Source organism: Balaenoptera ricei, chromosome 17, assembly GCF_028023285.1.
Source record: "Balaenoptera ricei isolate mBalRic1 chromosome 17, mBalRic1.hap2, whole genome shotgun sequence".
Taxonomy (NCBI): Eukaryota; Metazoa; Chordata; class Mammalia; order Artiodactyla; family Balaenopteridae; genus Balaenoptera; species Balaenoptera ricei.
Window position 1 is genome coordinate 17,858,813 of NC_082655.1, and position 25,409 is coordinate 17,884,221.

At 37.5% G+C, this 25,409-nt stretch overlaps 1 pseudogene; it reads left to right on the forward strand.

Annotated features, from left to right (window-relative positions):
• Positions 1-2,348: 2,348 nt before the first annotated feature.
• LOC132351621 (hyaluronan synthase 2-like) lies at positions 2,349-25,039 on the forward strand (annotated as a pseudogene).
• Positions 25,040-25,409: the final 370 nt, after the last annotated feature.

Genomic DNA, 25,409 nt, shown 5'->3' on the forward strand with positions numbered 1-25,409 from the left:
ACCCAGTGATTGCCAAACTTTTTTGCAATTAGAATTACTTAAGGAGATTTAAAAACTCCTGAAGCCTTTGTAGCACCCCATGCCAATTAACTCAGAATATTTCAGGAGCCACACATCAGTAATATTTACAGATTCCCTGGTGATTTTGATGCACATCAACATTTGGGAATCACTACTTTTTAACCTTTTGTTTACCACACTTTCTAATCCACCATTAGCAGGCAAATGGCCACAAGCAGTATATGTCTTGTTACAAAGAAGTACATTTCCGTATGCCTTGCTAGTGTCACCTGCCTAAGTTAATATTCTCAATTCTAATCATTCCATTCTACATATGATCTGAGGCCTCGTCCCCCCTCCTCCCATCCAACACGAGTTTAGGTTAGGTATAAAGAAAACCTGTGTTCCGGAGCCAGTTCTGCTATTTATTAGACGTGATCTTGAGCAATGTATTCACTAAACAAGCATTCTTTCAACATCCTTTATTGTTCTTTGTTCTTTTGTGTGTTTAAATATTGTCTACAAGTAAAAAAGACACTGATCCAGTCTTCATTGGATTTTAGAACATAATGAGGACAAGTACACTTTATAACTCAAGTTACTCTTCCTTTATGTTAAGACATTGAACCCATTAATAGCCCATTGAAACTTACATGTATCAGTTTCAATGGGCTATCACTTGTGTGTGTGTGTGTGTGTGTGTGTGTATATATACACACACACACACACACACAAGTACCTGGTTACAGTAAGCCTGCAAAAATGTATCATTCCCATTTTGCAGATGCGGAAATGAGGCTGAGAGAGTAGATGCCAATATCAATTTGCTCTTTGTATCCCTCCTTGTTCAGGTGACTGTGATGAGGAGACCGTCCACAGTGCAGCCTCCATCCATCCTTCTTCTAGACACTCAGCCCTGGTTAAAATCATTAAAATGAACAAAGTGAATTATACCCCCAAATATTTGATGTTCAGGGATATTAATTGTCCAAGGACACATGGCTCATTCATAGACCCCCTCAAGTGGTTTGGGGGATACAGCCATCAAACAAAGAAATGCAATTCAGAATCGCAGGGGTTTGATAGAAGTCTGTGCAGGATATCTAGGCTTAAAGTATTTTTAATGTCAACAGAGCCTCTGGGAATAATCAAGGCTAAACTCCCTCATTTAACAAATTAAAAACAAAACAAAACAAAACTGAGGCCGAGAGAGATAAAGTGACTGGCTTAAGGTCATATAGGTAGTTGATGGAAGAGCTAGTCCTAGAATCCAATTATGCTGATCTTTAACCTCAGCTGGGTGCATGGAAAAAGTGTGAGCTGAGGGATTTGGATAAGAGGTGAGATGGAATTACACATGGGAAATTTAGCAAAACCTGTGGATTTTTCACTGGTCAGTATTGGGGGTGAGGCAACACCATGGTACAGGAAGAAGGTGTCTTGCTTGTTAGGAAGTTCAGGTTATACACTTATCTATGACCCCATACATAGAGTGCATCCTTAGAAAGATAATCTAATACACTAAAAATACTGCATCCATATATTTGTTTAACACATTATGATTTTCAGTGGTATGTTGCACCATCATCTCATCTGATGTTTGAAAGAGTCCTCTGAGGTGTGTGGAAAGGGCATCTTTATACCTGTTTTGCAGATGAGTAAATTGAGGTGCAGAAAGTCACACAGCTACGTAGGTGAGAAACTCAGGGTTATAAATGTCCATCGACAGAGGATAAAGAAGATAAGGTACACATATACAATGGAATTTACTCGGCCTTTTAAAAGAAAGAAATAATGCCATTTACAGCAACATAGATGCATCTAGAGATTGTCATACTGAGTGAAGTAAGTCAGACAAAGAGAAATATCATATGATATCCCTTACACACAGAATCTAAAAAGAAATGAACTTATTTACAAAACGGAAACAGACTCACAGGCTTAGAGAAAAAACTTATGGTTACCAGGGGGGAAGGATGGGTGGAAGGGATAATTAGGGAGTTTGGGATCGACATGTACATGCTGCCATATTTAAAACTGATAACCAACAAGAACCTACTGTATAGCACAGGGAACTCTGCTTAATGTTACGTGGCAGCCTGGATGGCAGGAGAGTTTGGGGGAGAATGGATACACGTATATGTATGGCTGAGTCAGTTTGCTATGCACCTGAAACTATCACAACATTGGCTATACTCCAACATAAAATAGAAAGTTTAAAAAAAAAAAAAGGAAAGAAACTCAGGGTTAGAACTCCTGGAGTGCCAATGCTCTCCCTGTGATACCATGTATGTAACAAGCCTGGGACAAGAGTGGTTAACCAAGTGCATCATGTGATTATTTTACAGATGCATTGTGAGAAGTTTCTAAGTTTCCTGAGAATATCTGGAACCACACTCTTTGGAGCCTCTCTCCTCACTGGAATCATAGTTTCTTATATTGTTGGCTACCAACTTATCCATACGGATGATTACTATTTATCTTTTGGACCATATGGTGCCTTTTTAGCTTTACATGTCCTTATTCAAAACCTGTTTGCCTTTTTTGAGCACTGAAAAAATACTGAAATATCCCCGTTAACTTGAACAAAACTGTTGCTCTTTGCATTGCTGCGTATCAAGAAGATCCAGACTACTTATGGAAATGTTTGCAATCTGTGAAAAGGCTAACCTACCCTGGAATTAAAGTTGTCATGGTCATAGATGGAAACTCGGAAGATAAACTTTACATGATGGACATCTTCAGTAAAGTCATGGGCAGGGACAAACCAGCCACTTATATCTGGAAGAACAACTTCCACGTGAAGGGTCCTGGTGAGACGGGTGAGTCACATAAAGAAAGCTCACAACTTGTCACACAGTTGGCTTTGTCCAACAGACATTTTTGCATCATGCAAAAATGGGGTGGAAAAAGAGAAGTCATGTACAGGGCCTTCAGGGCACTGGGACGAAGTGTGGATTACGTACAGGTAGGTTTCCACATCTGCCAGGACAAACATACATTTAAATAAGGCATCTTTTGTAGCTCTCCAGTCATATGCTATGACTTGTCCTTTGACACAGTACTTCTTTCAGTTCATCTGAAAACAGCATGACTGTTGAAAGCACATTCCAAAAGAGAGAAAAAAAATCTTATGAAATGGTTAAGACAATGAAAATGCTTAACTTGTACAGTGTTATTGGTTGGAAATCAAGATTATTTTGAACAGGAGACTCGTCCTTCCTTCTCTTCCCCTATCTTACCTTTTCTTCCACCTTGGATGTGCCAAGTCAAGTCCAACATTATTTTCCACAATCTTAAAATCACCAGCCTTGCAAAAAAATAGTGTCTGTCCCAGCAGAAGTGTCTTGAGAAAATCTGCAGGCCCAAGGAAGTGTTTCACAGAGACTAGGCAAAATGAGAATGGAGAAAACAATTTTGATTTAACAGGATAAGGAATTCAAAATTTAGACACAGAGAAAAAGAATAGGAAAATGAAAAAGGGTGGGGGAGATCAACTTTCCAGAGCAAAACCTAAGTCATGTTTATTTCACTTTCCAAACAGCATTACCTCATTCACTGCAACTTGAACTTTGAAAACATTTGTGATGTCGTTTGCTTGCATGAAAATCAGACAGGCTGTGTCTCTCACTAATTCCCTGCCTGCACACTCTTCGGTTTCTCCTCTCCTAGCTGTCATTGAGGCTTTCTTTTTTAGAATGTTAGTAGGGTTCCTGTGAGTTTTCTTCCTTTTTTTTTTTTGAATTTTATTTTATTTTATTTTTTTACACAGCAGGTTCTTACTAGTTATCTATTTTATACATATTAGTGTATATATGTCAATCCCAATCTCCCAATTCATTCCACCACCCCCTCCCTGCTTTCCTCCCTTGGTTTCCATACATTTGTTCTCTACATCTGTGTCTCTATTTCTGCCTTGCCAACCGGTTCATCTGTACCATTTTTCTTTTCTTTTTTTTTTAACATCTTTATTGGAGTATAATTTCTTTACAATGGTGTATTAGTTTCTGCTTTGTAAAAAAGTGAATCAGTTATACATATACATATGTTCCCATACCTCTTCCCTCTTGTACCATTTTTCTAGATTCCACATATATGCGTTAATATATGACATTTGTTTTTCCCTTTCTGACATACTTCACTCGGTATGACAGTCTCTAGGTCCACCCACATCTCTACAAATGACCCAATTTTGCTCCTTTTTATAGCCTAGTAATATTCCATTGTATATATGTGCCACATCTTCTTTATCCATTTATCTGTCGATGGGCATTTAGGTTGCTTCCATGACCTGGCTACTGTAAATAGTGCTGCAATGAACATTGGGGTGCATGTGTCTTTTTGAACTATGGTTTCCTCGGGGTATATGCCCAGTAGTGGGATTGCTGGGTCATATGGTAGTTCTATTTTTAGTTTTTTATGGAACCTCCATACTCTTCTCCATAGTGGCTGTATCAATTTACATTCCCACCAACAGTGCAAGAGGGTTCCTTTTTCTACACACCCTCTCCAGCATTTGTTGTTTGTAGATTTTCTGATGATGCCCATTCTAACCAGTGTGAGGTAATACCTCATTGTAGTTTTGATTTGCATTTCTCTAATAATTAGTGATGTAGAGCATATTTTCATGTGCCTCTTGGCCATCTGTATGTCTTCTTTGGAGAAATGTCTATTTAGGCCTTCTGCCCATTTTCTGATTGGGTTGTTTGATTTTTTAATATTGAGCTGCATGAGCTGTTTATATATTTTGGAGATTAATCCTTTGTCCATTGATTGTTTGCAAATATTTTCTCCCACTCTGGGGGTTGTCTTTTTTGTCTTGTATATGGTTTCCTTTACTGTGCAAGAGCTTTTAAGTTTCATTAAGTCCCATTTGTTTATTTTTGCTTTTATTTCCATTTCTCTAGAAAGTGAGTCAAAAAGGATCTTGCTGTGATTTATGTCATAGAGTGTTCTTCCTATGTTTTCCTCTAAGAGTTTTATAGAGTCTGGCCTTACATTTTGGTCTTTAATCCATTTTGAGTTTATTTTTGTGCATGGTGTTTGGGAGTGCTCTAACTTCATTCTTGTACATGTAGCTGTCCAGTTTTCCCAGCACCACTTATTGAATAGACTGTCTTTTCCCCATTGTATATCCTTGCCTCCTTTGTCATGGATTAGTTGACCATGGGTGCGTGGGTTTCTCTGGGCTTTCTATCCTGTTCCATTGATCTATATTTCTGTTTTTGTGCCAGTACCATATTGTCTTGATTACTGTAGCTTTGTAATATAGTCTGGAGTCTGGGAGCCTGATTCCTCCAGCTCCATTTTTTTCCTTCAAGATTGCTTTGGCTATTCAGGGTCTTTTTTGTCTCCATACAAATTTTAAGATTTTTTGTTCTAGTTCTGTAAAAAATACCATTGGTAATTTGATAGGGATTGCATTGAATCTGTAGATTGCTTTGGGTAGTATAGTCATTTTCACAATATTGACTCTTTCAATCCAAGAACATGGTATATCTCCCCATCTGTTTGTGTCATCTTTGATTTCTTTCATCAGTGTCTTATAGTTTTCTGCTTACAGGTCTTTTGTCTTCTTACGTAGGTTTATTCCTAGGTATTTTATTCTTTTTGTTGCAATGGTGAATGGGATTGTTTCCTTAATTTCTCTTTCTGATCTTTTGTTGTTAGTGTATAGGAATGCAAGAGATTTCTGTGCATTAATTTTGTATCCTGCAATTTTACCAAATTCTTTGATTAGCTCTAGTAGTTTTCTGGTGGCATCTTTAGGATTTTCTATGTATAGTATCATTTCATCTGCAAATAGTGACAATTTTACTTCTTCTTTTCCAATCTGTATTACTTTTATTTCTTTTTCTTCTCTGATTGCCATGGCTAGGACTTCCAAAACTTTGTTGAATAATAGTGGCGAGAGTGGACATCCTTGTCTTGCTACTGATCTTAGAGGAAATGCTTTCAGTTTTTCACCATTGAGAACGATGTTTGCTGTGTGTTTGTCATATATGGCCTTTATTATGTTGAGGTAAGATCTCTCTATGCCCACTTTCTAGAGAGTTTTTTGTTTTTTGTTTTTTGTTTTATTTTTATTTTTTTTTATTTTTATTTATGGCTGTGTTGGGTCTTCGTTTCTGTGCAAGGGCTTTCTCTAGTTGTGGCAAGCGGGGGCCACTCTTCATCATGGTGTGCAGGTCTCTCACTGTCGCGGCCTCTCTTGTCGCGGAGCACAGGCTCCAGATGCTCAGGCTCAGCAATTGTGGCTCACGGGCCTAGTTGCTCCGCAGCATGTGGGATCCTCCCAGACCAGGGCTTGAACCCGTGTCCCCTGCATTGGCAGGCAGACTCTCAACCACTGCACCACCAGGGAAGCCCTCTAGAGAGTTTTTATCACAAATGGGTGTTGAATTTTGTCAAAAGCTTTTTCTGCATCTATTGAGGTTATCATATGGTTTTTATCCTTCCGTTTGTTAATATGGTGTATCACATTGATTGATTTGCATATATTGACGAATCCTTGCATCCCTGGCATAAATCCCACTTGATCATGGTGTATGATCCTTTTAATGTGTTGTTGGATACTGTTTGCTAGTATTTTGTTGAGTATTTTTCATCTATATTCTTCAGTGATATTGGTCTGTAATTTTCTTTTTTTGTAGTATCTTTCTCTGGTTTTGGTATCAGGGTGATGGTGGCCTTGTAGAATGACTTTGGGAGTGTTCTTTCCTCTGCAATTTTTTGGAAGAGTTTGAGAAGGATGAGTATTAGCTCTTCTCTAAATGTTTGATAGAATTCACCTGTGAAGCCATCTGGTCCTGGACTTTTGTTTGTTGGAAGATTTTTAATCACAGCTTCAATTTCAGTGCTTGTGATTGGTCTGTTCATATTTTCTGTTTCTTCCTGGTTCAGTGTTGGAAGGTTAAACCTTTCTAAGAATTTGTCCATTTCTTCCAGGTTGTCCATTTTATTGGCATAGAGTTGCTTGCAGTAGTCTCTTATGAAGTTTGTATTTCTGCGGTGTCCATTGTAACTTCTTTTTCATTTCTAATTTTATTGATTTGAGTCCTCGGCCTCTTTTTCTTGATGAGTCTGGCTAAAGGTTTATCAATTTTGTTTATCTTCTCAAAGAACCAGCTTTTAGTTTTATTGATCTTTGCTATTGTTTTCTTTGTTTCTATTTCATTTATTTCTGCTCTGATCTTTATGATTTCTTTCCTTCTACTAACTTTGGGTTTTGTTTTTTCTTCTTTCTCTAGTTCCTTTAGGTGTAAGGTTAGATTGTTTATTTGAGATTTTTCTTTTCTCTTGAGGTAGGCTTGTATTGCTATAAACATCCCTCTTGGAACTTCTTTTGCTGCATCCCATAGGTTTTGGATCATCATGTTTTCATTGTCATTTGTCTCTAGGTATTTTTTTTTTATTTCTTCTGATCAAATCTCTTAGTTATTTAGTAACATATTGTTTAGCCTCCATGTGTTTGTGTTTTTTACATTTTTTTCCCTGTAACTGATTTCTAATCTCATAGCGTTGTGGTCAGAAAAGATGCTTGATATGATTTCAATTTTCTTAAATTTACTGAGACTTGATTTGTGACCCAAGATGTGATGTATCCTGAAGAATGTTCCGTGTGCACTTGAGAAGAAAGTGTAATCTGCTGTTTTCTGATGGAATGTCCTATAAATATCAATTAAATCTATCAGGTCTACTGTGTCATTTAAAACTTGTGTTTCCTTATTAATTTTCTCTCTGGATGGTCTGTCCATTTGTGTAGATGATCTGTCCATTGGTGTAAGTGAGGTGTTAAATTCCCCCACTATTATTGTGTTACTGTCGATTTCCTCTTTTATAGCTGTTAGCATTTGCCTTATGTATTGAGGTGCTCCTATGTTGGGTGCATAAATATTTATAATTGTTATATCTTCTTCTTGGATTGAGCCCTTGATCAATATGTAGTGTCCTTCCTTGTCTCTTGTAACATTCTTTATTTTAAAGTCTATTGTGTCTGATATGAGAATTGCTACTCCAGCATTCTTTTGATTTCCATTTGAATGGAATATCTTTTTCCATCCCCTAACTTTCAGTCTGTATGTATCTCTAGGTCTAAAGTGGGTCTCTTGTAGACAGCATGTATATGGGTCTTGTTTTTGTATCCATCCAGCGAGCCTGTGTCTTTTGGTTGGGGCATTTACTCCATTCACATTTATGCTGATTATCGATATGTATGTTGCTATTACCATTTTCTTAATTGTTTTGGGTTTGTTTTTGTAGGTCCTTATCGTCTCTTGTGTTTCCCACTTAGAGAAGTTCTTTAGCATTTGTTGTAGAGCTGGTTTGGTGGTGCTGAATTCTTTTAGCTTTTGCTTGTCTGGAAAGCTTTTGATTTCTTCGTCAAATCTGAATGAGATCCTTGCTGGGTAGAGTAATCTTGGTTGTACGTTCTTCCCTTTTATCACTTTAAATATATCGTGCCACTCCCTCTGGCTTGTAGAGTTTCTGCTGAGAAATCAGCAGTTAACCTTATGGGATTTCCCTTGTATGTTATTTGTCATTTTCCCCTTGTTGCTTTTAATAATTTTTCTGTCTTTAATTTTTGTCAGTTTGATTACTATGTGTCTTGGCGTGTTTCACCTTAGGTTTATCCTGCCTGGGACTCTTTGCACTTTCTGGACTTGGGTGGCAGCTATGTCCTTTCCCATGTTAGGGAAGTTTTCAACTATAATCTCTTCAAATATTTTCTCAGGTCCTTTCTCTCTCTCTTCTCCTTCTGGGACCCCTATAATGCGAATGTTGGTGCATTTAATGTTGTCCCAGTGGTCTCTTAGGTGTCTTCATTTCCTTTCATTCTTTTTTCTTTATTCTGTTCCACAGCAGTGAATTCCACCATTTTGTCTTCCAGGTCACTTATCCGTTCCTCTGCCTCAGTTATTCTGCTATTGATTCCTTCTAGTGCATTTTTCATTTCACTTCTTGTATTGTTCATCTCAGTTTGTTTGTTCTTTAATTCTTCTAGGTGTTTGTTGATTAATTCTTCTAGGTCTTTGTTAAACATTTCTTGCATCTTCTCGATCTTTGCCTCCATTCTTTTTCCGAGGTTCTGAATCATCTTCACTATCATTATTCTGAATTCTTTTTCTGGAAGCTTCCCTTTCTCCACTTCATTTAGTTGGTTTTCTGGGGTTTTATTTGTTCCTTCATCTGGTAGATAGTCTTCTGCCTTTTCATTTTGTGTATCTTTCTGTGAATGTGGTTTTCATTTCACAGGCTGCAGGATTGTAGTTCTTCTTGCTTCTGCTGTCTGTCCTCTGGTGAATGAGGCCATCTAAGAGGCTTGTGCAAGTTTCCTGATGGGAGGGACTGGTGGTGGTTAGAGCTGGGTGTTGCTCTGGTGGGCAGAGCTCAGTAAAACTAATCTGCTTTTCTGCTGATGGGTGGAGCTGAGTTCCCTCCCTATTGGTGTTTTGGCCTGGAGTAACCCAGCACTGGAGGCTACAGGCCCTTTGGTGGAGCTAATGGCAGACTCTGGAAGGGCTCATACCAAGGAGTACTTCCCAGAATTTCTGCTGCCAGTGTCCTTCCCCGCAGTGAGCCACAGCCACCCCCTGCCTCTGCAGGAGACCATCCAACACTAGCAGGTAGGTCTGGTTCAGTCTCCTATGGGGTCACTGCTCCTTCCCCCTGGGTCCTGATGCACACACTACTTTGTGTGTGCCCTCCAAGAGTGGAGTCTATGTTTCCCCCAGTCCTGTCAAAGTCTTGAAATCAAATCCTGCTAGCCTTCAAAGTCTTATTCTCTGGGAATTCCTCCTCCTGTTGCCAGACTCCCAGGTTGGGAAGCCTGATGTCAGGCTCAGAACCTTTACTCCAGTGGGTGGACTTCTGTGGTATAAGTGTTCTCCAGTTTGTGGGTCACCCACCCAGCAGTTATGGGATTTGACTTTATTGTGATTGCACCCCTCCTACCATCTCACTTCAGCTTCTCCTTTGTCTTTGGATATGGTGTATCTTTTTTGGTGAGTTCCAGCATCTTCCTGTCAACGGTTGTTCAGCAGTTAGTTGTGATTCTGGTGCTCTTGCAAGAGGGAGTGAGTACACATCCTTCTACTCCACCATCTTGAACCAATCTCTCCTGTAAGTTTTCTAGTTGTAATTTTCTGCAGATACTTTATTAGATTTTGGTCATAATAATATCAAGAAGGGAGAAATGTCTCTGGCTTACAAAATCCACTGGACACTCTTAGCCTTCTGTTGACAGTAAAATTCTAGTTTTCAGAGGACCCATCATATTTTTTAGGGATCTTTATGGGCATGAAGTGATGCCCAGTGGGTCTCTTTGTGTAATGGGATAAAAATGGACTCTGGCTTTAAAGTCAATTGACTGAGATTCTAATCACAGTTGTTAGTAGGTGGTTGACCTTGAGCAAGACCACCTCCCAAACCTCGGTTATCTGGATACAAGAAACTAATCTCATAAAGGGTTTGAGATAATTATTTCAAATCATGTATCCAAAGGGGCTTAACAAAAGTTGTTAATAATGGTATTGTTAATATTATTAAAAAGTTTGCTGACAATACTATTGTTATTTTCTTATATGATCATCTAGTCCTTACTTCAAAACTATAGTACATGTCAATGCCCACCACAGAGTGAATTTGGTTAATCTCTGAAGAGTTTTGAAGCATTTCTTAAGTTGATACCATCTGCATATTAATCTCCCTTCTAGGGAGTTGATAGAGTTTCACTCCCAAGTTCTTCTAATTTCTAGAACTATCACAATTTAGGTAGTTGTAATTAACTCAGGACATTTTTACATATTTGCCTTTTGCAACTTCAGGCCCAGATGAGAAAATAAAATGAAATATTTAAAGGAAGGGATGACTTGGAAACTTGCAGAGGATTTGAAGAATGAAACCTAAAAGGAGAGAACATCTATTTTGATATTTTCCCTTTAATTCTAGTTAAAACCATCGTTACATTTGTTATTTCTAATCAAGAAGTCATTGTGTGGGGTTTCCTTTTTTTCTTTTTTTTAAACCTGCTCTTCCCAAATCTACATCTCCCATCTTTTTTGTTTTGAATTTTGCTTGTATTCTTGACAATTTGACATTGTACCTGTCCAGGAAAAAATAATATAAAATATGAAATGTTAGAATAGGCTTCCTGCTACAGACCTAACCAGGCTTGAGAAATTTCCTTCCTTCAGGGTGAAGCCTCCAGATAGACTGACCCTAGCAGCAACTGTTAACTGGGCCCTGAAACCTTTGTAGACTCTCAGCCCATTCCAACCATCTAAACAGGGTAAAAAAATCTTTTGGCATTCTGAGACCAGTAAATTCCATTCGGTCATCCTTCATCAAATTCCCAGATACTTAACCATCCTCGTCCTATAGCAGTGGAAATTTCTAAAATTTAAATATATGTATAACAGATTTACTTTGCTGTACACCTGAAATTAACACAACATTGTAAATCAACTATACTTCAATAAATACTGAATTAAAAAATACACTCTCATCTTCCATTCTGACTGACCCAAGGTCCAAGAGTTGCAGAGCAGAAGCCACAGAAAGACAAAGGGGGAGGAGTTGAGGTTATTGGCTCCTGAGCATTACAAGTGATTGAATGTGGAGTTCAAGTTGGTTAGGGATGGAAGGAAGCAAAATTCAGGTGTTAATGCACAACAGAGAATGGGGGCAAGGGGAAGAAATTGACCATCTGCTCATACTTGCTAACCTGGCTAGAGAACACTGTTTAGCTGTGCAGAGAGATGGCCAGAATGATTGGTTTCCAGTTGCAGCTGGATCCTCAGCACTCTTTTCATTTGATTTGATCTTGAGTAAATGTTTTGCTTATTGTTCTCATGTCTATTATTTCATATTTTCACCACTTTGCCAAGGCCTTACCCAAACTCTTCCCTGCTTAACTACCTGTGATCTTGCCTCCTATAAAACAGAATATCAAAAATACGTGTTCTGAAGGCTGTCAAGATCTTCTTTACTCTCTCCTGCTTACAGTTTCAAAGGTACCCTTGCATCTACTCTCCTGGGCTCTCTGGGTAGGCATCCTCTGGTCTATTCCAGACCAATCTTTATCAGTTATCACCTCTTCCTCTATCTCTCTCAGCTGTCATTTCTAGTCTTCTCTACTGACTACTGTCTCAGTGTTATAGCCCCTCAAATAATTAATACTGACCTGGAATATTGAGGGAAGATTTAGTCTAGGATAAATGCAATGTGGTAGAGAATTCATCTATGATGCTAGTGGCTCCTTTCAGAGACAGAGTAGTTAGAAAAACAGAAGAAGAAAAATAACAAAATGACAAAACATAGATGTGGAGAATGAGAAATAAAGAGGAGAATGAGGAAGATTTTCTTAATTTTGAATCAAAGTATTTTCTGGAGAAACTGTTTTTTTTTTCAAAGAAGGACAGATTCTGATCTGTCTAGATATGGCTCAAGGTAGGGCAAAAGTCTTTCTTATCTTTTCAAATTAGTATTTATGTTAGCTTTTTTATTTGCCAAAATAACACATGATTAGGGCAGTGTGTTTTTAAAAAATGTAGCAAATCACAATAAGCAAAATTAAAATCATCTGCAGCGAATACTTGACTCAAACATAGATTGTCAAATATAATACTTTCCAGCATATATCTCTCTTCTTTCCCCTTCTTTTTTTAAAATTTAATTTAATTTTTAAAATTTAGTTTTTAATTGATATATAATTGCTTTACAATGCTGTGTTAGTTTCTGCTGTACAATGAAGTGAATCAGCTATATGTATACCTATATCCCCTCCCTCTTGGGCCTCCCTCCCCCACCCCCCTCCCACCCATCTAGGTCATCACAGAGAGCAAAGCTGAACTCCCTGTGCTATACAGCAGATTCCCACTAGCTACCTATTTTACACATGGTACTATTTCCTCTTCATTTATTTGGTCTTATAGGTTTTTACCTTGCTCCTTCATCTGTGACTTTTGTTGTTGCTTCTTTTTTTTGATGGGTGGGATTGTGTTCCTGTCTTACTAGTTGTTTGGCCTGAAGCTTCCAGCACTGGAGTCTGTAGGCTGTTGGGTAGAACTGGGTCTTGGTGCCGAGATGAGGACCTCTGGGAGACCTCACTCCGATGAATATTCCCTGGGGTCTGAGGTTCTCTGTTAGTCCAGTGATTTGGACTCGGAGCTCCCACTGCAGAAGCTCAGGCCCGACCCCTGGCTCATGAACCAAGATCCCACAAGCCACACAGGGTGGCAAAAAAAAAAAAGAAAAAAAAAAGAAAAAAAGGAGCAGAACAATAACAAAGAGTAAAAAATAAAATAAGATTAGAAAACTAACAGGTATGTTAGAAAAAATAAAAATATAGATGAAACAACAACCGGAAGGTAAAACAGTCCCCTTCTTTTTTAAAAAAAAATTTGAGGGACTTCCTTGGCAGTCCAGTGGTTAAGACTTCACCTTCCAATGCAGGGGGTGTGGGTTCGATCCCTGGTCGGTGATCCCTAAGATCCCACACACCTTGTGGCCAAAGAACCAAAAAATAAAACAGAAGCAGTATTGTAACAAATTCAATAAAGACTTTAAAAATGGTCCACGCCAAAAAAACTCTTTAAAAGAAGAAATTTTAAATTATGTTATACTTGCCTTTTTGCATCATTTTTTAATCTACAATATCAGAAGACTTTAAGTATCCTGTGACATCTAGATTATTTAATTGCTTTAACATATCTCCTGTCACTGAACATGGATTTTACAATGTAAATGGCTATCAGTCTGTGTGATGAAAGAGAAAAATTATCTCATGAAGTGTGCATTAGGGATTTCCCAGGTGGAAAATATACAATACTGTAAATATGAACATTTTCTAAAAGGAAAGTATATAGGAGACAACTGTATTAATACAGTAAGTCCCCCAAATATGAACCTTCAAGTTGCAAACTTTCAAAGATGCGAACATGTGTTCACATGTCCAATCACATAAGTTAGTTCATGTGTCTGGCGTACCTTGTCATGTGCGTGCATCCTCTACAAGTGGTTGTGCTTTTGTGTACTTTACTGTACAGTACTGTATAGAGTACAGTAGAACAGTATCTTTATTTCAACCCCAGGATATCCAGAAGCAAGTGTAAAAGCAGCAGTGATGTAGCGGGTACTGCTGTACTTTTCAAGGTACTGTACTGTAAGATTAAAAATGTTTTCTTTATTTTTTGTGATTGTTTGTTTTTTATGTATTATTTGTGTGAAAAGTATTATAAACCTACTACAGTAAAGTACTACATAGCCGATTGTGTTAGTTGGGTACCTAGGCTAACTTTGTTGGACTTAACGAACAAATTGGACTTATCAAACACGCTCTTGGAACAGAACTCGTTCATACGTAGAGGACTTATTGTAAATACGAATATTTTCTAAAGGAAAGTATATAGGAGACAACTTTATTATTAACTTAATCGGGTAGCATCCTAGGTATCCAAGATTCATTGAGCAGGAGAAAAGTAAGACTGAATCATTCATAATAGTAGAGTTGACCCTCATTATTCATGAATTCTGTATTTGTAAATTAACCTACTCACTAAATTGTATTCGCTACCCCAAAATCAACAGTTGCAGTGCTTTTGTAGTCATTTGCAGACACGTGCAGAGCGGCAAAAGATTTGATTTGCCCGATGTGCACGTTCCCTGTTAAAGTCAAACAAGATTATGCTTGCCTTCTTGTCTCAGCTTTTAGACAGTAAACAAGTACCACCTTTAGTTTATTTAATACCATGTTTTTGTTTAAAATGGTCCCCAACTGCAGCGTCAAAGTGCTATCCAGGGTTCATAACACACGAAGACTAATTGCCTTACGGAGAAAATAGGTTTGTTAGATGAGCTTTACTCAAGCATGAGTTATAGTGTAGTTATAGTTGGACATGAGTTCACGGTTAATGAATCATGTGTGTGTGTGTGTTTTAAAACAGAAACACAAATAAAAAAAGTTTAGACATTAATCACTAGACAAAAATATTGTGATCAGAGGCTTGGAGGACTCTAACACTATATTTCTGCTGGAAGCAAATTTTGATATTTGCTAATTCATTGTTCATAGAAACTTGGTAAAACATAGCTACTGTGAATAATGAGAATTAATGTATATAATATTTGATTGGTTCCTGTTCTATATAGGAAGTCTAAGAGTAACTTAAATATTCTGAGGGCCAATGCTGAGAATGTTATATACTATGTTTCTTTGTATTCTTCATTTTATAGGATAAGATTAAGAGCACATTGAACTAAGAAAGGGAAAATCTGAATCTAGATTCAACTTAGTTGTTTAGATTGGTGTTTAAGGGCCACCATTATAGGATTTCCTGATTCCCTTTTTTAGAATAAGAATTCCAAACATTTGGAATAAGGGTGTTTCATTGCGTAAGACTTAGAGGTGACAACATTTGGTTTCTCACTTTTCCAGTTGGCTTGTCACCTTTGCTTTACACCTTCTATAAACTTCACTTATGTTTAAGCCTTCCTAAAAAGGAAAGGAGAATAACCAAATGATTCCTTTTTTTAAAAAATTCAATGTTTTGAAGATATTCTAGGTTGACCAGAGACAAGAATTATTTTATAACAATTTGGGTAATTCATTCTACCAAAGAAGGAATATATCTTCCTAATCTCTTTCAAGAAGAGTAATAAAGAAATGCCAAATTGTTTAGGTGTCCAGAAGTAGAGGCTTTCCATTGGCTAGATTTGAGATCTTATACCATAAACCAAATACTCTAAGAGAGGATTGTCCTCCCCATTCCCCATCTCTCTCCCAAAAGAAAGATTATCTTTTCTTTTCCTGTGAGGACATTTTTTTTCTTCTGAAATTATTTTACTCATTAATTTCAAATGGGCTTTTTAGCTCTAAAATTCTTAGATTTTATGATTTTGTATTTGCCACTCCCATAATTCGCCATTATGTATTTGCTGCTTAATCTGAAGCTGGTAAATTTAGCTGCACGCTTACATGTAAATTCTATTTATCCAGAATGCAAATAAATAGAAAAAGATTTTTTAAAATGAAAATATCATGTAATATTGATAAAGTCCTAGAAGTCTGTTTAATATAATTAATGACCATGTGCTGTGAATTTTGATTGAGCTTTTGGTCAACTGTGTGCAATATTCTATTTTCGTGAAGGTTATTTTTTGTCCCAGTTCTTTGGTTTCCCCCATCTTCTGCATGCATATGGTCCCACACAAATTACCAGTCATATGTACTCTTTTTCATCAAACAATGCAGTTCTTAGGGCCTATATTAAACAGATAAAACTGTGTCATACGTATTTATGTACTTCCAAAATGAAAGATTATGTTTCTATTTTAAGTAGTATCACATTCAGCAGGGTCAAAGTCAATGAAGAGATGCTGACTCAAGATGCAACAAATACTTTTGTAAGTTTCCATGGGTCCAGCCTTTACTACAGGAACTTTCATACATTGTACTCCAAGGATATAATTCATGCTATAAATGAATCGTAATCAGCTGTAAACTGCTCTCTAATATAATTCTTGCCTTAGTAGATGGCCCAATCTAAGGATTCTTCCATTGCCTTCTCAGGTACACTGACATGTTTATGTTTGTTGGACATTGGATCAGGCATTAGTTTTTGCTCTCTGTGTCACATTTTATTTACAGCGATGATAAGAACTCCTTTCCTCATTGGTTTAGTGTCCTTAGTTTGTGCCTCTTGTTTTGATTTATCACTTCTTAGTATATATGCCTTCCTTTTATTGAGCATTTACTATGAGCTAGCCCTTTTAAGTGCTATACATACATTACCTAATTCTCCATCACAATAAACCTGTGATGTGGATATAATTATCCATATTTTTCACCCGAGAGATGGAGACTTAGAAAGGTGAGGTAAGGGGTCTAAGGTTAAGAAGCTAGTCCAAATGAATATAACTGGTCGATGGTGGATTGGGACTCAGATCTGTCTGATTCCAAGGTTTTGCATAGTGCTTTCTTTTCCTTTCAGTAATGTGTTTACTTTGGTATGGTACTCTTAGGACTTTAGGGGGCTGGAACCATATTGGGTTTGCTGGTAAATAACTATTTGTGAATTTTTGTTGTTGTTGTTCTGGCTGACCCCTTTTCACTAGAGAAATGTCCCAGGGGAAGGAAGAGCAAAGGACTTTCCATCTATTTTGTGGTTAAGTGGTGGCAGGGAAACTAGGTAGTGGGGTCACAATCAAGAGTAATTTCAAATGTGGTAGAAAGAAATAGTCTCGCTGGGTTCAGGTTAAGATGAAGGGTCAAGATGAAGAAAGGATTGAGGTTTACAAGCAGGCAAAGGATGAAGGCAGTAGCAACAGAAAGGGTCTTGATTTATTTTCAACCTGTTTCCTCATTGAAGGCAGCCAGAATAGTTAAGGTTTCCTCTTGCTGTGTAGCTCTCAGTGCCCTTTGAAGTGGTTCGGGGCAGGCAGAGGTGGAGAACCCACCAGTCAATCTGAAAGGAAATATGTTTTAAAAAAGGTGAAACATGGATACTCAGCATTTTAGACTGGGGTCTTAGAAGTTGACAAGCATATGGTAGAATAAATAACAATATTTCTACAGGATATTTTTATTTAAATTGTTGTGAGGTAGATTAACTTTAAGATCAGTGAGATAAATTGGAATGGACTTACAGTCTAACAGCTTATTTAACAGATTTATAGCAATTTATATATCTAACTGCTATAGATGTTTTGGATACATTTGAACTTGTTCATTGTGATAAGATATTCTTGATATGTAATCCATGCTCATGTTCCTTTCAGTGATTCTCTTTACTGAGTCACCTGTTCATGGTAATGAGTGGGTTTACTTAGCAAGTACAAACAATGAAAGATTAGCACCCTATACTAATGGCATATATGACTTTTCTGTGAGCCTTTGTAATTTACCAAGTACTTTTACATACAGTGTGTCACTGTGGTATCATGATGATGGTAACAGTTTGTTCAAGGTCATAAAAGTAGTAAGGTACAGAACTCAAGATTTCATTGCGGCCTCTTGATTTGCTATAATAGTCAAATCTTGGCCTATTATAAGAATAAGAGATAGAGGCAATCCTAAAAACCTCTAGTAGAGTTAAATTGGAACTTAGAACATACTTTATCTCAACTTGTTCTTTTAGTTTGTTCTTTGTTTTTTTATGAAAGAGACCCACCCCCGGCCCGGCCCCCCAACCAATTCTTTTAGGCTCAGGGTTGGCATACTTCCTTGTAAAAGGCCTGATAGAAATCATTAAGCTTTGCGGGCTATATGGTCTGTGTTGTAGCTATTCAACTTTGCTGTTTTAGTGTGAAAGCAGCCATAGATAATATGAAACTGAATGTGCATGACTGAGTTCCAATAAAACTTTATTTATGGCCACTGAAATTTGAATTTCATGTAATTTCCATGTGTCACAAAAAATTCTTTTTCAATTTTTTTTCAGCTATTTTAAAAGGTAAAAGCTATTTTTAACCCCCAGGCCGTATAGAAATTGGTGCAAAGGCAGACTTGTCCGTAGACCTTAGTTTGCCAACTCCTGTTTTAGATTCGGAGGAAGCGGCGAAACTGTCTCTTGGCTAGAACAGTGAAGGAGGGGGAGCCATGGTCTTAAGCAATTTAGCTGATGATTCTGTGGTTAAGACTGAGGTGGCTGGTTCCTCCCAATAACGTCTTCTTGTCTTGACATTTTCCACTCATTTTAGTCAAAATTTGGTGACTTTGCCTCATTTCCATATGTCCTAGTGAGAAATCTTACGACTGGCGATCATGTAGTTTCAACAAATTACAGTGATACATTCAGTGTGGACAGAAAGACATTTTGATTTGTTCTCCAATTGTTTCCTGTGTGCAAATCAGTCCTGTGGTTTTTCCCAGTGTGAGGTTAAGCTCCTTGTGAACTGGTGTATTTCTCCCACAGTTTCTAGCCCAGGGCTAAACAGCCAACAGTTTTGAAATTGCACACTTCTCATTAATTGGTGAGGAGACAGCTAGAAATCCTGTTTCTACTAGACTGATTTTAAGAAGGGCTTGAATTATACCCTTTACACACAAACAAATTAACACTGTTATATCCATGAACATACATGCTTTCACAGACTGTCGTAGACGGTGGTTTTCTAGTTGGCATTCTATCACTAAAGAACATCCAGAAATTGAACTTCTTTAGAAAACTCTTTGATCCCACTATAACAAACCCCTCCCAGGAGATTTCTGAGAGCATTCCCTTCTGACAGTTAAACTCACCATGTGAACAGTCTCTCTCAGAGAACTTCTGGCACTTTGCTGTTGGAAACTGGGAGGGGCAGGACCAATTTAAATATGCAGAACCTCAGAAGTTTGGTTCAAGTTTAGTCATTTCAGAGAGGCAGCTCCCTTGGCTTGCTTATCTCACAAGCAGGCGGAGTTATTTGAACATTAATTCTAGGTTGCCCCCTTCCTGTTGTTTTTAGCCTTATTTTAGCTTTCTGGTTTTACCTTTCCCAGCTTGAGTCAATAGAGGTGGGTGTGGCCATAAACTCTGGATGCTGAGAGGTTGAAAAGTGGATTTGAAATTATGCCTTCACTTTCTACTACCCTAGTTATTGGCCTGCCAGGCTTATAGCTGTATACAAAACAGTGACAGACAAGGCAAGAGAGAGGCAAAACATCGCTATTGTAGGAATTTGTTTAGGTTTCTGAGACTTGGGACCCTTGAGTATAAACTGAAGTATTAGAAAAATCTTATTTTCTACAATGAAAAACTTATGCCTAGTTTTTGTCTAAATTTTTTCCCCTAGAAAAGTGAGACCATGCTGGGCCAATATAGAAGGCCAAGAAAACAATAAATGGGTTTTATTTAGATAATATATTTATTATGCTTCTAAATAAGCAATATAAAATTAAAAATTCAGAAGTTAACCCTAAAATTGCTATAATTAGTTAAATCTAGAGAGGTGATGAGTTCACTTTTTATAACCGGATACCCTATATACTCCTTAAGTCATATGTTCCAATAATGCATTTAAATTGCTGTTTTCACCAACATTTTTATTCATATATAATCTTTTTAGAAAAAAACACCAATTAGTAAAACTGACACAGACGCAATTTTTAAAATGCTGGGATTCCTTAACTTATTATGTGAGCGGGTCATGCTACATATGCATAAATTCTCCTTCAACTGTGAGAGTTTATGCTTCTACAAATTATTTTCTTAGTTTTTTTTTTTTTTCCAAAACTGGTACATCAAATCCCTACTCTTTTTATAAAGTATTGAAAAAACTGTAAAAATAATTGCCTGTGATATAAATAATTAGGCTAAGTCTTGATTAAATTCCATCTAGGACTGCCAGACTTGTTGGCAAAATAATGGGAATTACAGATAATACCCCCATATCTGCCAACCATGTCAATTTATTGTTTGGATGGGGATGTGAAACTGGTTCATTATATGTTAGCTCTGATCAATTTATATCTACCATGGCCTTGCTACATTCCCAGAAAAGAATAATATTAAAGAACAAAACACAATTCAACTGAGTAAATTTGAAGGTCCAATAATTGACTTTATTTAATGATTCATGAGTCAGGCAGCATCCCATCTTAGCAGATAGGAGCTCTGAGAAGCTGTACATAATGGAAGGGTTTTGTTTTTTTGTTTTGTTTTGTTTTCTGGCAGAAAGGGCTGGAAAAAGGAAGTTTCTAGCAAAAAGTGGATTGTTTCAGGCAAGGTTACCTTCTTTTGGGAGAAGCTGGGGGTTCTATCAGGCATATTTCCTCACTAGTGCTGACCAGGTAATTCCATGTTGACTGCTTGAAAGTCACATTCCTTGCAGAGGCTTAAATTATAATTAGGTTCAATATTAAGTCTTGGTTTGCTGACATGGGGCCAAGCACAACTGACTCCATTTTGGGCCTGTTGTTTCTTTTTAACAATTTCCACATTTAGATCAGACTCTCACCTTAACAGAAATGTGATCAAAATTTAAGGAATTGTTCTTTAAAAAAATTAGGAGATATTTTTAGGAACATTTGCTTGGCACTTAGTGACTGTGAACATGTATTTAAAGCTTTTGAGAGAATACAACACACCAGGGAGAGTGCGGTGACTATTATAAGCAGGATAATTCCCAATGTCTGAAGAGCACTTTAGAGCCATGGTCCTCAAGACCCAAACCAATCAAAACCAAATAAGTCCAAGAAAAGACCTCATCAAAGGAGTCATCTTTTTAAGCCAAGTGTTTTGCTCACTGATCTTGGGTAACTGAGTTTCAATTTCCCCAGAAGTGTTAAGGTTATCCCCCTTAGCAATGTCTTGGGAGATGGGTGACTGCATTATCCTTCCAAGTTAATGCCAGAGTATTGAAAAGAAAAGAAGAGAAAAAGAGTGTTTCACATTTGGTTAAACTATGAAGTTTTGATCTGGCATCTTTCTTCTGGCAGAAGAAAATTATGTTGATGTCAGCTACTTCTATTCCTCATCAATTTGATTTTGAGGTTTCAAGCTAGTGTGAAGTTCCTAGAGTCTGAAGGAGCCTTTCTTTATGGGGAGATGTAGACCTAAGGTTCAAGTTCTTGAAGTTTGGCTGCCATCTGAGTAGTGAGGAAGACCTGGTATAGTCCCTCCAGAGATATTCAAGGGCAGTCTTTGTCCTTAGTGATTCCAAAGCAGATGAGTGGGAAAAAGTTGGCAACGTTCGTTTGAGAGTCTTAGCCATATATTTGAGGAAACTAGAAGAATTCTGGATTTAATCCAGTTTACAGCTATGTAACAAAACCTCCAATACGATTAACAGAACTAGAATCTAATGTCTACAAAAGTGCAAACAGAAAGTCTGTTAGGGGTTCATGACATAGAAAAACCCCAATAATTTTCTTGGTTTCAAAATTGTGTTCTTTGACCCATATCAAGATTGTTTTTAAGAACAACAATTAGAATTTCTACAACTGCTTAAGTTATTTACATCTACTTTTATGTACAAAGGGCTAGATGAATACTTAATACTCTAGAATAAAAAATGATCTGAAGGTCATGCAAGTTTCCTTTCTGACAGAGTGTCATTTGCTAAGTCAAGGTCATATGGACATCTTGCCTTAGAATTATACAACCAGTTTTAAGAGAATTGCCTTCCTGTCTTTTATTCACCATATTAAAACTGGAGAAAAATCACTGTTAAACCTGCCTCCCTTTCAATACTGTCATAGACATTTTCGATATCTTTCAGACCTGTGGGACAAGTTGCCTAATAGCCTTATTTAAAGCAATTAAAAAAAAGACATCTCGAGTGACCAACCCAAGATATTTTCCAGGTCCTGGAAACCTAGGATGCTACCTAAGACATGAGACTTTCATTGCCAAAACTGGGAGCAACCATGGCAAACCAGGAAAAGCTGGTCACCTTCCGAGCCATACCTAACCCATCATTTCAGCTGTTCTGTACAGCAATGTCATGAATTTAAATATTGAGTTTGCTGAAAAACAAGTTTTTTGTATTTGCCACGATATAACAAACTCTGTCATCCCTGTGATACTTGCTTATTGGGGCCTTGCGACAATAAGGCTGAAGATATCATATATATGCCTAATTTTGACTATATGGAGCACACTCATTGTCTTCTATTCTTTAATTTACTTTTTACTTTCTTCTTTGCAGGTTTGTGATTCAGACACCATGCTTGACTCTGCCTCAACTGTGGAGATGGTAAAAGTTTTAGAAGAAGATCCCATGGTTGGAGGTGTCAGAGGAGATGTCCAGGTGCATATGGCTTCACTTTTTGCATGCGTCACTTTTAGTAGCACCCTCACTCATTGACTCCTTGAACATATATTTACTACACACCGAACTTTGTGCCACATATTGTTTTTGGTGCTGGAGCACATTAGAACGTGCCTCGAACACACTTTACCGTGTCTTCTCTTGTTTAAATTAAAATAATTTATGATTTCTTTGCTTAATCCTGGGTCATAACCCATGTATGTGGTGGCTGATAAGTCATCTGAAATATAATGTAAGTGTGTATGGTTTCCACCATCTCTTCTTGAGCCGTAACTTAATGTTCTGATAAAATGATGTTGGAACTCATTTAATACAAGGGTTAAAAAATGGAAGTATGGCAGGGAATGGATTCTACATCTCATACCTATGTATTTAAAACCTATGGTTTTCCAATTATTTATTTCCTATTATTTGCTATCAATGTGGAAACAATTAGTGAAACAAATATTAATATTGTTATTAATTGTTATCAATATTAATATTGAAATGTATGGGATGGGAAAACAAATATGTGAAAATATGTGAGGTTTAAAATGACTCCTTTGAAAAAGTGCAATTAGATTTTAGCAAAAGATGAGAAGCATATGGAAATATAACTTTAAATTTAAAGTTTTAAATTGCATTGCATTGCTGTATAACCCATATTTATATGCATGGTAATACTGAAGGGAAATAAAATGCACTAGATGGACACAGAAATAGCCTGGTGATAAAAAGGAAGCATGCAAAATTCAGATGAAAACAGAACAAAGTTGAGACAGAGGAGATAATTATGAAATATTGCCAAGAAAAAACCTGTAATTTTCAAAGGCCTTTGTATAGAGCCTTATTTCAGGATTCAAGTTTTGGGTAGAAGCCAGAGCAAACTTTTTTATCATTGGCATTGCAAAAAAGTAGGGAGGATGGAGAAGGAAAATTAGCAGAATTGCATGAGTTGGAAATTAACCAGAGTGGGAGAGAATAGGACTTAAAATTTTTCAAATATTAGATGGTAAGAAAGAGTGGGAGAGAACTTAGGAGCTGAGAATTAAGCCTAAAAAACCCCTCAATATTATAACATAACAACAAGAACAGGAACAAAAAATCATAGCAAAAAATTACAGAGGACGATGAAGTAGAGAAAAATATTTATTATCAATGAGGCCCAATACATGCACTCCACTTATCAAATCAATCCAGTAATACAGAATCAGAGAAAATAAAATATGACCATGTCAAAAATAGGAAGAAAGCCAAAATAGGCAAATAAAATAACAAAACACTAGGTAATGACCTCAAGATGGTGCAGATTTTTTTGGAATTTTTAGTTGAGTTTTACCTTTATTTAATTATTTTTAGTTACTTTTATTTTTCTTGCAGATTTTAAACAAGTATGATTCCTGGATCTCCTTCCTCAACAGTGTAAGATACTAGATGGCTTTTAACATAGAAAAGGTCTGTCGGTCTTATTTTGGATGTGTCCAGTGCATTGGTGGACCTCTGGGAACGTACAGAAACTCCTTACTGCATGAATTTGTGGAAGACTGGTACAATCAGACATTTCTGGGCAGACAATGTACTTTTGGAGATGACAGGCATCTAACGAACCGGGTGCTGAGTCTGGCTATGCAACAAAATACACAGCTCGATCCAAGTGCCTTACTGAAACACCTATAGAATATCTCAGATGGTTAAACCAGCAGACCCGTTGGAGCAAGTCCTACTTCCGAGAGTGGCTGTACAATGCCATGTGGTTTCATAAACATCACTTGTGGATGACCTATGAAGCAGTCATCACTGGGTTCTTCCCTTTCTTTCTCATTGCCACAGTAATCCAGTTCTTCTACAGGGGTAACGTTTGGAATATCCGTCTCTTCTTGTTAACCGTCAAGTTAGTAGCTCTCATAAAATCATCCTTTGCTACCTGCCTTAGAGGAAATATTGCCATGCTCTTCATGTCCTTCTACTCAGTGTTATACATGTCAAGTTTACTTCCTGCTAAGATGTTTGCAATTTTAACCATAAACAAACCTGATGGGGCCCATCTGGAAGGAAAACCATTGTTGTTAATTTCATGGGACTCATTCCAGTATTGGTTTGGTCTGTAATCCTTCTGGGTGGCTTGATTTTCACCATTTATGAGGAATCTAAAAAGCCATTCTCAGAATCCAAACAGACAGTTCTAACTATTTCATCATCCATCTATGTATGCTGTTGGGTAGTGGTTTTGACACTGTATGTGGTTTTCATCAAAAAATGTGGCAGGAGGAAGAAGAAACAACAGTACGACATGATGCTTGATATATAATCTTGCATTGAGGTTTGCAGACATACACAAAACCTTCTTCCTCTAGGAGCTGTGCTCATTGTACAGAATTGTGGCATCAGATTATGGCAACAAAGGAGACATATCACTGTTGCTGGGACTTTTAATTTATTTATTTATTTTTGGCTGTGCTGGGTCTTCGGTTCGTGCGAGGGCTTTCTCCAGTTGCGGCAAGTGGGGGCCACTCTTCATCGCGGTGCGGGGACCGCTCTTCATCGCGATGCGCGGGCCTCTCACTATCGCGGCCCCTCCCGTTGCGGGGCACAGGCTCCAGACGCGCAGGCTCAGCAGTTGTGGCTCACGGGCCCAGCCACTCCGTGGCATGTGGGATCTTCCCAGACCAGGGCTCGAA